Below are 15,864 nucleotides of genomic sequence, written 5' to 3' on the forward strand. Positions count from 1 at the left end.
AAAGTTATTCCCCACAAGTTGATCTGTATGTTTTACTAAAAACAAAAAGGGAGAGAATTTACAATGCTTGGGACTCAAAAGTCCCCACTCTTCTTTACTGCCGTTCGTGTTTTGGTAACTGTAACTGCTGTGGACATAGTTCTAGTGGTCTGTGTTATTGAACCTGCTTTTTATGCTAGGCTCTCTCTTCCAGTGCACGTTCCCTATTGCCATTGCCAATGTAGATGGAACCATGTCACACTGCCCTGCCTTCAAACTCTTGCTGGTTCCTAATTTCCTACAGAATAAATCTATTCTTCCTCTTATCATAAAAGGAAAGCCCTTCAATACCTAAAGTGAAGCTTTTCCCAGCCTTCTACTCTGCAGTTCCCCTTTCTTGCTTCCTCCTTGCTGTTTCTTCATCCATTCCTCTCCTGGCACCTGTACTTCTAATTATATGTTCTTTTTGGAATATATCATGCACTTCCATGCCTCTTGAGAATTTTCTCATGACATTTACATCAGATATTACCTCTAGATTCCTTTGTCTCCCTTGTCTGCTTACAGAATCCATGCCTAACCTTCAGGACCCAAAGCAAACAATATGTTATTATGAAGTCATCAAGTTAATTGCACAATATTTCTTTGTTTGCATATTTGTCTAGCCAACTAGTTGTGAGGTCTTTAAGGCTGGAGATAGTTCTTATTTCATCAAGTTCCTTCACAAAACATTGTACAGAAGTAGAAAGAGGAAGAGGGGAACAGATGTTTATCTTTTTGCCTGCAAAGACATTGCTTGCAGTCTTTTCATCATCACAGCAGATCTTAATTGTTGCCTCAATGGTTCTCACTGCTGGGGCATGCAGACCTAAGTAAGCTCCCTCAGGTATTGGTGGTTGGTGAGAGATACTGCCTCGTCTCTGGATGACCCTTACCAGTGGTGTCATTCTCAAGCTCTTTTTCTCTGGGGCTGAGCTCTCCCTGCATTAGTTGGTCTGTGACTTGCCTGGAGCCTCATCTTTCCTTGGTGACTAATTGTGTGGACTGAAGACACCAGCCCCTTTGCTCTGAAGAGCTGGTCCTCCATGCAACTTCCTGGCTGCCTTTCGTTCATCTCTCAGGCTCTTTCTTGTCAATACAAATAAATAATTTTGGTTTACCCTCATAACAACCTTATGCAGTATATATTATTATTTCCCCAATTTTTTTTTGAGAGGGCATCTCTCATATTTATTGATCAAATGGTTGTTAACAACAATAAAATTCTGTATAGGGGGGTCAATGCTCAATGCACAATCATTAATCCATCTCAAGCCTAATTCTCATCAGTCTCCAATCTTCTGAAGCATAACGAACAAGTTCTTACATGGTGAACAAATTCTTGCATAGTGAATAAGTTCTTACATGTTGAACACTACAAGGTCATTCATCATAGAAACTTTCAGTTTTGATCACGCATTATGAATTATGAACAATCAGGTCAAATATGAATATTTGTTTGATTTTTATACTTGATTTATATGTGGATCCCACATTTCTCCCTTTACTATTAGTATTATTTTTATTTTTAATAAAATGCTGAAGTGGTAGGTAGATGCAAGATAAAGGTAGAAAACATAGTTTAGTGTTGTAAGAGAGCAGTTGTAGATGATCAGGTGTGTGCCTGTAGACTATGTGTTAATCCAAGCTAGACAAGGGCATTAAAACATCCACAGATGCAGAAGATTTCTCTCAAAACAGCGGGGGTGAGGTTCTAAGCCTCACCTCTGTTGATCCCCAATTTCTCACCTGATGGCCGCCCTGCGACTGTGCCTGTCTTAGGTTGTTCCTCCCTTGAGGAATCTTACCCGTCTCTGGCTAACCAGTCATCTTCTGGGGCCATACAGGGAAATGTAAAGTTGGTAAGTGAGAGAGAAGCCATATTGTTTGAAAAGGTTAGCTTTTTACTTCTTTGCATATTTATGCCCTGTGGCTTCTATGCCCAGCACTTGTCTCGAGGTATCTTTACCACCTGGAGGAATTATGATGCTCGGTAAATTCGATATGAGGCACGAATTCTATTTAAGGGTTGTAATTAGGAAGGAAGAAGAAAAGCTATAGAGGTAGCATATGAAGGAAACATGGGAGGATTGATTATTTCTTTGACATATCTTCTTGTAGAGTACCTTAAGCATGTATAGGTTTTAAACTACTAACTAACTTGCGCTATTTCCCCAATTTTATGGAAGAGTAAAGTGTTGCACAAAGTCAGAAGAGGCAGGATCCAAACCCAAGCATCCTGGCGCCAGAGTCCACACTCTGAACGAGGTTCGACAGAGTGTATGAAACTGCATTTTAAGTTGGGAGATAAATTAATATTTATTGCCTACAGAATCACAGTTAATTTATATATATCTATGAAAGATATGAAATTTACATATTCTATGAATCATTGAGTCCTCCCACCAAATGTGAGAGGGTGATAGAATTATGATTCAAATTCTGGTTTTATTACTCTAAAGTAAGTGATCTTTTCACTTCATACAACTGTTTTATAGTTTGGATGCCAAAAGTAGTTTCTGAAGATTTCTTTTTTAAGGAATGGCAACTATTTCCCACTTTGCGTAAGTGCCGTAACAAAGGCCACCATAGAAAGGACAAATTATTTTAGACCCTGAAAGGTTTTCCTATGCTCTGACATTTTGTCTTTTTTTCAGGTCATAGTCACAAATGGCCTGACTTGGAGAAGAAAAAAAAAAAGGCTGACTGAGTGACTGAGTGAAAGCATCAGAATTTTTATCCCAGTGTCTCACTCCCTATGGTGTGAAGTAGACCAGGATGGGTAAGTTGAACTTTGTATATACAGCACCTCAATTATTAAACATATCCACAGAAACCTGCTCTATCAGATTTATTGTGGGGGTTGTTGTTAGTATTACAGGTATGAATAGTTATCCATTTGTGCTCTGTCATCATAACTATTTTTTGCCTTTTAAACAGACCATCGAATTAACACATTAAAGTGACATCCCTTATTCTTACAGAACATTTGAATTCTGTAAAGTAATATGCATTTTAATCACTTATTTTGATCATGTTTCTCATCCAACAGGTTAAAATGAAAGTTTGTAAAATCAAAAAGTGTAACATCAAATCACTACAATTGTTTCAGATAGATCACAGTCATTAGTACCCAAAAGAAGAGATGTTTCTGTATATTTTTATTTTTCTGTTTGTTTTTTTGAGGTTCCTTTTATAAAAGATTTTTATAGTAAATACGTGTTAGATCACAACATCAGTTAATACTTGAACATTTCTTTTCTGTGTTATGTCTGGACACTGTTTTCCCAGACAACTGACTCTCCTGGGAACTTTGACTCTGGCCACAACATGAACACTAACAACTCCCACTCCCTGTTTCCAGAGGACACGAGCGCACTCATGGAAGGAGGAGCAAACGGCCTGACATGACTTTTGGCAACACTGGCCTTGGCCCTTGAATGAATGTTTCCTTAGCTTTGGAAAGCTGGTAGCAAGATACTACGTACACATGGGCTAGGAGGACATGTGTTCGACGAAGAAAACAAAATCTCTGGAAAGACCCAATACACGACAGATAATCTTAGCGTCTAGTGTGATTTACAATCCCAAATAAGGCACTTCTTAGCATTTTCTGGCTTATTTACAACCCATGGCTTTTCTTGAATGAATAGAGGCAATGGATTATTGGCCTACAAAGACAGATTGCTCACATCTTATCTCTAATGCTGGAAGGTTGTCTGGCTTGTGCATCAGCTGTGACCTCAGGGATGACCCCGTGGGGCATTCTGCATGGCCATTGTGTCCTTCCAGGGAGACTAATCATGGAGTCTTATATGGACAGAAGTAGAATTATTTTCACCTTGACTTCTGGATTTCTGAAATGTTTTCAAGAATAAAGACACATTGTACTGGCTTTTAAGAGACACATCTGGTGTGTCTTGGCCAGGAGGCCAGATATTTCTTCTCTTGAATTTTTATTATCATTGTACAAGTCTCAGTGTAGAATTACAGTGCTTTCAATAAAAGAGACTTTTCTAAAGTTTGGGGGAGAATCTTTTGTTTAAGTGTAGCAGAGTATTTCCAATCCAATACTACAGATGAAATACTGAATAAAAGAGAAGGTCCATGTTTGATTCAAGGTGGCAAGATAATTTTTGGTAGATTTGAAATAGAACTAACAATCTTTGGTCTTTTTCAGGTACTCCTTTATAATCACATTTTTAAAGGATGTTTAATGTATTTTAAAATTAGATTGTTATTTAAATCTGCTTAAATCAGAGACAACTAATTGTTCTCTAAAGTCCATCATTGTCTTCTTACCTAATACTAGAACCCCTAATTTTAATTTGGCACGTGGCCCCCCAGAATAAAGCCTGCCTGTCCCAGCCTCCCTTTCAGTTGTAGGCAGCTCTGTGACTAAACAATCTCCAGTGGGGTTCGGGGAAGAAATGATGTATATACCTAACTGGCCACTACCTCACAGGAAAGGTATAATATTGCATTTCCCTTTTCTCTTTCCCACTCACCAGAGTGGGAAAATCCTAAAGATAGAGAAATTAATAGGAACTTGGGCCGCTGATACTGTTAGACAGAAAGAAAGAAATGAGTGGGATGAAAAGGAGAGAGGGCCCCCCAAAAATGACTCAGGGAGTTGATCAGATAGAGCCAGAGAGCCAGAAGTGACTCAGAGAATTAATCAGATGAAGCCACAGGGTCCAAGAGTGACTCAGGAAATGTCCAGGGTCCCCCAGATAAGAAACATTGGAAGCACAGGCACAACACAGCCCCTGTCCCCATTTCACCATTCAGAACAAGCCTACAGAGCTGACAGCTGTCACTCAGGGACCTCCCTGCCCTGTCAAAACCACATAAAAGAAGCCTCAAAATGAGCAGCTAGACCTTTCTCACCTTAGGCAGGCCCGCACTGTTACTCTCTGCAGAGTGCAGTGAAACTGACTTTGCTTTCTTGACTGGTTTGTTGTCTCTCTATGTCTGACTTCCCTGCGACGCTGAGCCGAGTTCCTTCCTGCCTAACAAAACTATGGAACTGTCTATGCCCTAGTTTGCTTGTGCCTAGACTTTTGTGCAAGAAAGAGAAAAACATTTACCTTGCTTTAATCACTCATGTTTAGACCTCAGTTACAGCAACTAAACATATAGCACAATTGAATAATTTGCTAATTTAATACCACAAGTTAATATTTTATAACCACCAAATTTAAACACCATATATGGACATTTATGCTTGTGTAAAAATGTCTAGAAGTCTTGGAATCGAACTGCTGCCATCACCATATTACATGCAGAATCCTTGTAATAACTTACACTGTGTGATCTCTTGGTGTTAGCTGTGTAAGATTCTCTACTTCTCTCTTCTCATGGTGGGCTCTAGCCATCCTTTGCTGTTCCCAGGTATTCCAGTCATGCTCCATGCTCCTTCCTCAGGGTATGTGGAGCTTTGTTGCTGTTAGTTTTTGTTTTTATCCCTCTTCTGCAAATCACTGCCTCACCATCTACATAAGATATTTATGTTCCCCATCTTAGAATTTTGCTCAATGGTTAACTTTTCATTAAACCTTTCCCTGTCCTCTTCAATAAATTTCATTCTCCATTGGGTACTCACATCCCTTTTGCATGCTTAATTTTTCTCCACATAATCTATTTCCTTTTTTTTGCTCCTCACCCAGCTACTATCTGTATGAGAGCTGGGCTTTGCCTGATTAGTTCACTGCTGTGTTCCAGACACATTGGCACTTAGAAATCACCAGATAAGCACCTATTGAATGAATGTATGAATCAACTATTAAGTTATTGGATAGATACAAATGATATTATGATATATTTAAGGGTAATAATATTATCTGATAACTCATTGTTTTTTGAAATATCTATAAAAGGGATATTGTGGCTCTTCTAGGAGTAAAATCTCTTTCACTAAAGCTATGACTAATGAAAATTTCATAGGTTGGTAGGAAATGAAAACTTCATAGATTAGTAGGAAAAGCTCATTCATTCATATGCATCATTGATTTTCCTTAAGAGATTACTAATCTCTGATCTTGAAAAATTTAGAAAAAATTCTAAAATTGCAAGGTTTTTAGGGAACAGTTCATCACATGTACTCAGCAATATAATTATGTTTTGTTTTACCATTATATTCCCTATACTTTTTTTTCCAAAGTAAGAAATCTGTGCTAAATCAGCCTTGAAAATAAAAGTAAATGCACAACGAATAATTCTTTCTTATAATGGCACTAACAAAATGTTTAACAGTAAAGTGGGAATGGATTTGTTATACTATATTTGAGCTCTAAACTGTCACATTACTTTCATAAGTCAAGTTAAATCCAGCTCCAAGTCCTGAGTCCTGAGGTACAATAGAAATCCTGTACCAGTTACCTCAGAATGTGACTGTATTTGGAGATATGGTCTTTAAAGTGATGATTATGTGAAAATGAGGTACTCAGAGTACGCCCTAATCCAATCTGCATAACGATCAAGTTCTTACATTTAGAAAAAATTCTATACATAGTGAATAAGTTACATGGTGAACAGTACAAGGGCAGTCATCAGAGAAACTTTCGGTTTTGCTCATGCATTATGAACTATAAACAGTCAGTTCAAATATGAATATTCGTTTGATTTTTATACTTGATTTATATGAAGAGAAAATTTGGAGACACAAAGAGGCTGCAGGGATACACACACAGAGAAAGGACCCTGTGAGGTCATAGTGAGAAGGTGGCCTTCTACAAACCCAGGGGAAAGGCCTGATGGGAAACCAAGCTTGCTGGTATCTTGATCTTGAACTTCCAGCCTCTAGAACTGTGAGAAAGTAAATTTCTGCTGTGTGAGCTAGTCAGTCTGTGTAAATTGTTGGGGAAGCCCTAGAAACCTAACACAGTTCTTGTACTTTTTTGGTAGATTTCTTAGAACTTTGTTTATAAATACGTATGTCCTCAGCATATATAGAAACTTTAAGTTCTTCATTTGCAGTCATCATCATGTCTTCTTTTACTGCATTTGTATTAGCTAGATGTAGTGTAGAAATGATGAAAAGAAATATAAAAAAACATACATTCCTTGTTTTCCATCTTAGGGAGAAAGTGCTCAATATTTCACATTAAAATTGTGTATGATGATAGCTATAGATTTTCATGGATGCCATTTCTCAGTAATGGATGCTTCCTTCTATCCCTAGATTTCTGTTTATTTTAGTTTTTAAACAAAAGGTGGGTGTTGGATTTTGTCAAGTACTTTATTTGAAATCAAAATGATTATAAGACATTTTTTCTCCATATTTTGGTAAATTATATTAATTCTCAAATATTCACCAATCTTATATTCATGGAATAAGCCTTGATGTATTATTTTTGATGTATTGCTAAATTCTATTTGTTAATATTTTATTATGCACAACAAATAATTCTTTCTTATAATGGCACTAACAAAATGTTTAACAGTAAAGTGGAAATGGACTTATTATACTATATTTGAGCTCTGAAATGTCACATTATTTTCATAAGTCAAGTTAAATCCAGATTTTTGTTTCCATATTCATGAGGGATTTTGGTTTCTTATTTTCTTTCATGACTATATTTTTGCCATCTTTTGGCATCAAATTTATACTGGTCTCAGAAAATAAGTTTGGGAGTGTTTTTCTGCTTTCCGAAGGATTTTCTGTAAGATTGATATATTTTCTTCCTGAAATATTTGATAGATTTAGTCATTGAAGTCATCTGGGTTAATGCTTTATATAAAAAAAATTCATTTTCTTTTTTTTTTTTTTTGAGAGGGCATCTCTCAGATTTATTGATCAAATGGTTGTTAACAACAATAAAATTCTGTATAGGGGAGTCAATGCTCAATGCACAATCATTAATCCACCCCAAGCCTAATTTTCATCAGTCTCCAATCTTCTGAAGCATAATGAACAAGTTCTTACATGGAGAAAAAATTCTATACATAGTGAATAAGTTACATGGTGAACAGTACAAGAGCAGTCATCACAGAAACTTTCGGTTTTGCTCCTGCATTATGAACTATAAACAATCAGTTCAAATATGAATATTCGTTTGATTTTTATACTTGATTTATATGTGGATACATTTCTCTATTATTATTAATTTTTTTTTGAGAGGGCATCTCTCATATTTATTGATCAAATGGTTGTTAACAACAATAAAATTCTGTATAGGGGAGTCAATGCTCAATGCACAATCATTAATCCACCCCCAGCCTAATTCTCTTCAGTCTCCAATCTGCTGAAGCATAACGAACAAGTTCTTACATGATGAACAAATTCTTATATAGTGAATAAATTCTTACATGGTGAACAGTACAAGGGCAGTCATCACAAAAATTTTCGTTTTGATCACTCATTATGAACTATAAACAATCAGGTCAAATATGAATATTCATTTGATTTTTATACTTGATTTATATGTGAATCCCACATTTCTCCCTTTATTATTATTATTATTATTATTATTATTATATTTTTAATAAAATGCTGAGGTGGTAGGTAGATTTAAGATAAAGGTAGAAAACATAGTTTAGTGTTGTAAGAGAGCAAATGTAGATGATCAGGTGTGTGCCTGTAGATTATGTGTTAATCCAAGCTAGACAAGGGCAATAATACATGCACAGATGCAGAAGATTTCTCTCAAAACAGGGGGTGTGAGGTTCTAAGCCTAACCTCTGTTGACCCCCAATTTCTCACCTGATGGCCCCCCTGCGACTGTGCCTGTCTTAGGTTGTTCCTCCCTTGAGGAATCTTACCCGTCTCTGGCTAACCAGTCATCTTTCGGGGCCATACAGGGAAATGTAAAGTTGGTAAGTGAGAGAGAAGCCATATTGTTTGAAAAGCTTAGCTTTCTACTTTGCATATTTATGCCCTGTGGCTTCTATGCCCAGCATTTGTCTTCAGGTATCTTTACCACTTAGAGGAGTTATGATACTCGGTGAATTCAATATGAGGCACGAATTCTGTTTAAGGGTTGTAATTAGGAAGGAAGAAGAAAAGCTATAGAGGTAGTAGATGGAAGAAAACAATGGAAGATTGATTATTTCTTTGACATATCTTCTTGTAGAGTAACTTAAGCAAGTATAGGTTTTAAACTCCTAATTAAATTATGCACACACATTAACATAATAGGAATACAGTTACATAACCAAAGCAGATCTATAATTATCAGCTATCTCCAGTGAAGCCAAGAAAACCAATTAGGCACCCTAGGCATTTGTGAAAATTTGTCTATGATATGATGGATACTGTCCAACTGAACTTGAACAGTCTGAGAGAAATCAGACAAATTAAAACAACCCTTTCCTGGGGACTGTTCACATCCCATATGTTCTTTTAACAGTAGATAGTCTGTAGTTGTAAGACTTTGGAGCACTACAACTTGCACTTCTCCTAATTCTTGGTTGAGTTCCAACTGTATAGATCCAGTCAAACTTGTTGTTTTACTGTATGCACAGGCCAGCTTAGATATCTCCTTCTTCATTCCAATGGCAAGTCCAGTAACCGGTGGGATGAATGCAGCTACAACTGCAGCATCGCCTGGATCTTTGTTGAGGTTTTTTGATGATCATCTTCTGGTATGTCTTTTCCAGAGAGTGCTGATGTTGGAAGTTCTTCTTCATATCGGATCTTAGTTCATTATCTGGGTAGCCAAATTAGGCTTTGATCCACTGTATAAACACAAACAGACCCTTTGCCAACACTTTGATATGCCCTTTATACCATTGTGTAGAGAAAGGAATATTATCAGAAAAGTGTACATCCATAGCTGATCATCTGATACCCTTTAAGTGATCAAAATTAAGGATATTTCAAGCATGCATTAATCATTGATTTACACTTAGTTTTATCCTATCAGGGAGTAATCCACCTTCTCTTGCTTTCTTTTCTTTTTTTTTGTTATCTTTAATCTACATTTACATAAAGAATATTATGTTCATTAGGCTCTCCCCTACACCAGGTCTCCCCTATAAACCCCTTTACAGTCACTGTCCATCAGCATAGCAAAATGTTGTAGAATCACTACTTGTCTTCTCTGTCTTACACAGCCCTCCCCTTTCTCCCACACACCCATGCATGCAAATCTTAATACCCCGCTTCTTCTCCCCCCTCCCCTTATCCCTCCCTACCCACCCATCCTCCCCAGTCCCTTTCCCTTTGGTACCTGTTAGTCCATTCCTGGGTTCTGTGATTCTGCTGCTGTTTTGTTCTTTCAGTTTTTTCTTTGTTCTTATACTCCACAGATGAGTGAAATCATTTGGTATTTCTCTTTCTCCGCTTGGCTTATTTCACTGAGCATAATACCCTCCAGGTCCATCCATGTTGCTGCAAATGGTAGGATTTGCCCTCTTCTTATGGCTGATTAGTATTCCATTGTGTATATGTACCACATCTTCTTTATCGATTCATCTACCGATGGACATTTAGGTTGCTTCCAATTCTTGGCTATTGTAAATAGTCCTGTGATAAACAGGGGTGCACCTGTCTTTCTCAAACTTGATTGCTGCATTCTTAGGGTAAATTCCTAGGAATGGAACTCCTGGGTAAAGTGGTAAGTCTGTTTTGAGCATTTTGATGAACCTCCATACTGCTTTCCACGATGGTTGAACTAATTTACATTCCCACCAGCAGTGCAGGAGGGTTCCCCTTTCTCCACAGCCTTGCAACATTTGTTGTTGTTTGTCTTTTGGATGGCAGCCATACTTACTGGTGTGAGGTGATACCTCATTGCAGTTTTAACTTGCATTTCTCTGATAATTAGTGATGTGGAGCACCTTTTCATGTGTCTGTTGGCCATCTATATTTCTTTTTTGGAGAACTGTCTGTTCAGTTCCTCTGCCCATTTTTAATTGGATTATTTGATTTTTGTTTGTTGAGGCATGTGAGCTCTTTATATATTTTGGACATCAAACCTTTATCGGATCTGTCATTTACAAATATATTCTCCCATACTGTAGGGTTCCTTTTTATTCTATTGATGGTGTCTTTTGCTGTACAGAAGCTTTTCAGCTTAATATAGTCCCACTTGTTCATTTTTGCTGTTGTTTTCCTTGCCTGGGGAGATATGTTCAAGAAGAGGTCACTCATGTTTATGTCTAAGAGGTTTTTGCCTATGCTTTTTCCACAAGTTTAATGGTCTCATGACTTACATTCAGGTCTTTAATCCATTTTGAATTAACTTTTGAATATGGGTTTAGACAATGGTCCAGTTTCATTCTCCTACATGTAGCTGTCCAGTTTTGCCAGCACCATCTGTTGAAGAGACTGTCATTTTGCCATTGTATGTCCATGGCTCCTTTATCAAATATTAATTGAACATATATGTTTGGGTTAATGTCTGGAGTCTGTAGTCTGTTCCACTGGTCTGTGGCTCTGTTCTTGTGCCAGAACCAAATTGTCTTGATTACTATGGCTTTATAGTAGAGCTTGAAGTTGGGGAGTGAGATCCCCCCTACTTTATTCTTCTTTCTCAGGATTGCTTTGGCTATTTGGGATCTTTGGTGTTTCCATATGAATTTTTGAATTATTTGTTCCAGTTCATTGAAGAATGTTGCTGTAGGGATTTGCATCAAATCTGTATATTGCTTTGGGCAGGATGGCCATTTTGACAATATTAATTCTTCCTAGCCATGAGCATGGGATGAGTTTCCTGTGTTAGTGTCCCCTTTAATTTCTCTTAAGAGTGACTTGTAGTTTTCAGAGTATAATTCTTTCACTTCTTTGGTTAGGTTTATTCCTAGGTATTTTATTTATTTTTTGATGCAATTGTGAATGGAGTTGTTTTCCTGATTTTTCTTTCTGTTGGTTCATTGTTAGTGTATAGGAAAGGCACAGATTTCTGTGTGTTAATTTTGTATCCTGCAACTTTGCTATATTCTAATATCAGTTCTAGTAGTTTTGGGGTGGAGTCTTTAGGGTTTTTTATATACAATATGTCATCTGCAAATAGTGACAGTTTAACTTCTTCTTTACCAATCTGGATTCCTTGTATTTTTTTGCTTTGTCTGATTGCCATGTATAGGACCTCCAGTACTATGTTAAATAACAGTGGGGAGAGTGGGCATCCCTGTCTAGTTCCCAATCTCAGAGGAAAAGCTTTCAGTTTCTTGCTGTTCAATATAATGTTGGCTGTGCATTTATCATAAATAGCCTTTATTATGTTGAGGTACTTGCCCTCTATTCCCATTTTGCTGAGAGTTTTTATCATGAATGGATGTTGAACTTTGTCAAATGCTTTTTCAGCATCTATGGAGATGATCATGTGGTTTTTGTCTTTCTTTTTGTTGATGTGGTGGATGATGTTGATGGTTTTCGAATGTTGTACCATCCTTGCATCCCTGGGATGAATCCCACTTGGTCATGGTGTATGATCCTTTTGATGTATTTTTGAATTCGGTTTGCTAATATTTTTTTGAGTATTTTTGCATCTACGTTCATCAGGGATGTTGGTCTGTAATTTTCTTTTTTGGTGGGGTCTTTGCCTAGTTTTGGTATTAGGGTGATGTTAGCTTCATAGAATGAGTTTGGGAGTATCCCCTCCTCTTCTATTTTTTGGAAAACATTAAGGAGAATAGGTATTATGTCTTCCCTGTATGTCTCATAAAATTCCAAGGTGAATCCATCTGGCCAGGGGTTTTGTTCTTTGGTAGTGTTTTGATTACCACTTCAATTTTGTTGCTGGTAATTGGTCTGTTTAGATATTCTGTTTCTTTCTGGGTCAGTCTTGGAAGTTTGTATTTTTCTAGGAAGTTGTCCATTTCTCCTAGGTTTCCCATCTTGTTAGCATATAGGTTTTCATAGTACTCTCTAATAATTCTTTGTATTTCTGTGGGGTCCATCGTGATTTTTCCTTTCTCGTTTCTGATACTGTTGATTTGTGTTGACTCTCTTTTCCTCTTAATAAGGCTGGCCTGAGACTTATCTATTTTGTTTATTTTCTCGAAGAACCACCTCTTGGTTTCATTGATTTTTGCTATTGTTTTATTCTTCTCAATTTTATTTATTTCTTGTCTGATCTTTATTATGTCCCTCCTTCTGCTGACCTTAGGCCTCATTTGTTCTTCTTTTTCCAATTTCGATAATTGTCACATTAGACCATTCATTTGGGATTGTTGTTCTTTTTTTAAATATGCCTGGATTGCTATATACTTTCCTCTTAAGACTGCTTTTGCTTTGTTCCACAGTAGTTGGGACTTTGTGTTGTTGTTGTTTGTTTCCATATATTGCTGGATCTCCATTTTAATTTGGTCATTGATCCATTGATTATTTAGGAGCGTGTTGCCTCCATGTGTTTGTGAGCCTTTTTGCTTTCTTTGTACAGTTTATTTCTAGTTTTATGCCTTTGTGGTCTGAAAAGTTGGTCGGTAGGATTTCAATCTTTTGGAATTTACTGAGGCTCTTTTTGTGGCGTAGTATGTGGTCTATTCTGGAGGATGTTCCATGTGCACTTGAGAAGAATATGTATCCTGTTGCTTTTGGATGTAGAGTTCTGTAGATGTCTATTAGGTCCATCTGTTCTAGTGTGTTGTTCAGTGCCTCTGTGTCCTTACTTATTTTCTGTCTGGTGGATCTGTCCTTTGGAGTGAGTGGTGTGTTGAAGTCTCCCAGAATGAATGCATTGCATTCTATTTCCTCCTTTAGTTCTGTTAGTATTTGTTTCAGATATGTTGGTGCTCCTGTATTGGGTGCATATATATTCATAATTGTTATATCCTCTTGTTGGACCGAGCCCTTTATCATTATGTAATGTCCTTCTTTATCTTTTGTTACTTTCTTTATTTTGAAGTCTGTTTTGTCTGATACCAGAATTGCAACACCTGCTTTCTTCTCTCTGTTGTTTGCATGAAATATCTTTTTCCATCCCTTGACTTTAAGTCTGTGCATGTCTTTGGGTTTGAGGTGAGTCTCTTTTAAGCAGCATATGGATGGATCTTGCTTTTTATCCATTCTATTACTCTGTGTCTTTTGATTGGTGCATTCAGTCCATTTACATTTAGGGTGATTATTGAAAGGTATGTACTTATTGCCGTTGCAGGCGTTAAGTTTGTGGTTACCAAAGGTTCAGGGTTATCTTCTTTACTATCTTACTGTCTGACTTACCTCACTTGTTGAGCTATTATAAACACGGTCTGATCATTCTTTATTTCTCTCCCTTCTTATTCCTCCTCCTTCCTTCTTCATATGTTGGGTGTTTTGTTCTGTGCTCTTTTTAGGAGTGCTCCCACCTAGAGCAGTCTCTGTAGGATGCCCTGTAGAGGTGGTTTGTGGGAAGCAAATTCCCTCAGCTTTTGCTTGTCTGGGAATTGTTTAATCCCTCCTTCATATTTCAATGATATTCGTGCTGGATACAGTAGTCTTGGTTCGAGGCCCTTCTGTTTCATTGCATTAAGTATATCATGCCATTCTCTTCTGGCCTGTAGGGTCTCTGTTGAGAAGTCTGATGATAGCCTGATGGGTTTTCCTTTGTAGGTGACCTTTTTTTCTCTCTGGCTGCCTTTAATACTTTGTCCTTGTCTTTGATCTTTGCCATTTTAATGATTATGTGTCTTGGTATTGCCCTCCTTGTATCCCTTGTCATGGGAGTTCTGTGTACCTCTGTGGTCTGAGAGGCCATTTCTTCCCCTAGTTTGGGGAAGTTTTTGGCAATTATTTCTTCAAAGACACTTTCTATCCCTTTTTCTCACTCTTCTTCTTCTGGTACCCCTATAATGCAGATATTGTTCTGTTTCGATTGGTCACTCAGCGCTCTTAGAATTCTTTCATTCCTGGAGATCCTTTTATCTCTCTCTGCATCAGCTTCTCTGCGTTCCTGTTCTCTGTTTGCTAGTCCATTAATGGTCTCTTGCATCTCGTCCATTCTGTTTTGAAGTCCTTCCAGAGCTTGTTTTATTTCTGTATTCTCCTTCCTTAGTTCTTGCATATTTCTCTGCAAGTCCATCAGCACGGTTATGACTTTTGTTTTGAATTCTTTTCAGGAAGACTGGTTAAATCTATCTCCCCAGGTTCCTTCTCAGGGGAAGATGTAGCAGATGCCAAAGCTGTCTGGGTTAGTCTTGTCTGGATCTCTTTTTTTGCCTTTTCATGTTGACAGGTGCGATTGACTGTCAGCTGGGAGAGCCAAACTTTTCACTTGCTACTGGCCTTTCTTTACTGGGACAACTATGACCACTAGTGTCTTGTGTTGGGCAATTGCGTGTAGACTGTGTCTTTGTGTCTTGCCCAGCTGGTATGGAGGAATCTCCTTTTCTTAGGGTGTGGTCTGCCTTAGGCTGCTTCTCTGCTTTTGCAGTGCCTGGAGGGGTAATGGACAGGGGTGCTGTTTGGCTGTTTACCTCTGTTAGGGGTGTCAGAGCTGTTGCCCTGGGGGTTAGTGAGCCCGGTTTTCCCTGTAATTTCCAGCCACTGGGCTGTGACCTGTGTTGTTTCCATCCAGCTGTTATGTCCCTGTCCCTTTAAGACTTTCAAAAAGCACTCACTTTTCTTTGTCACAGGGGCATCAGCTTCAGAACCCGCTCTGAGGTCTTGCTGTCCTGTTTCCCTAGTTTCCAGCCCTCCACGCATGCACTGTGTCTGCGCTCTGGTGCGGGTGGCTGGTTCTGGGTGTTTAGCAGTCCTGGGCTCCCTCTCCCTCCCGCCAGGAGCTGGGGGCAGGTGTGCCCGGGTCCCGCCAGGCCAGAGGTTGTATCTTACCCCTTTCACCAGGCACTGGGCTCTCGCATGTGTGGATGTAGTCTGGCTGTTGTCCTGTGTCTTCTGGTCTCTCTTTTAGGATTAGTTGTATTTGTTGTATTTTCAAAAATGTATATGTTTTTGGGAGGAGATTCCCACTGTCCTACTCA

The 15,864-nt window shown here is 38.1% G+C and overlaps 1 long non-coding RNA gene across 1 annotated transcript in view; it reads left to right on the top strand.

Moving 5' to 3' along the window:
- Positions 1-2,679: 2,679 nt before the first annotated feature.
- LOC140848164 (uncharacterized) overlaps positions 2,680-15,864 on the top strand; it is a 37,292-nt gene continuing 24,107 nt past the window's right edge. The window contains exon 1 of the long non-coding RNA XR_012128717.1: positions 2,680-2,800. This is a non-coding gene — a long non-coding RNA (uncharacterized lncRNA). The remainder of the gene's footprint in view (positions 2,801-15,864) is intronic.

Source organism: Manis javanica, chromosome 3, assembly GCF_040802235.1.
Source record: "Manis javanica isolate MJ-LG chromosome 3, MJ_LKY, whole genome shotgun sequence".
NCBI lineage: Eukaryota > Metazoa > Chordata > Mammalia > Pholidota > Manidae > Manis > Manis javanica.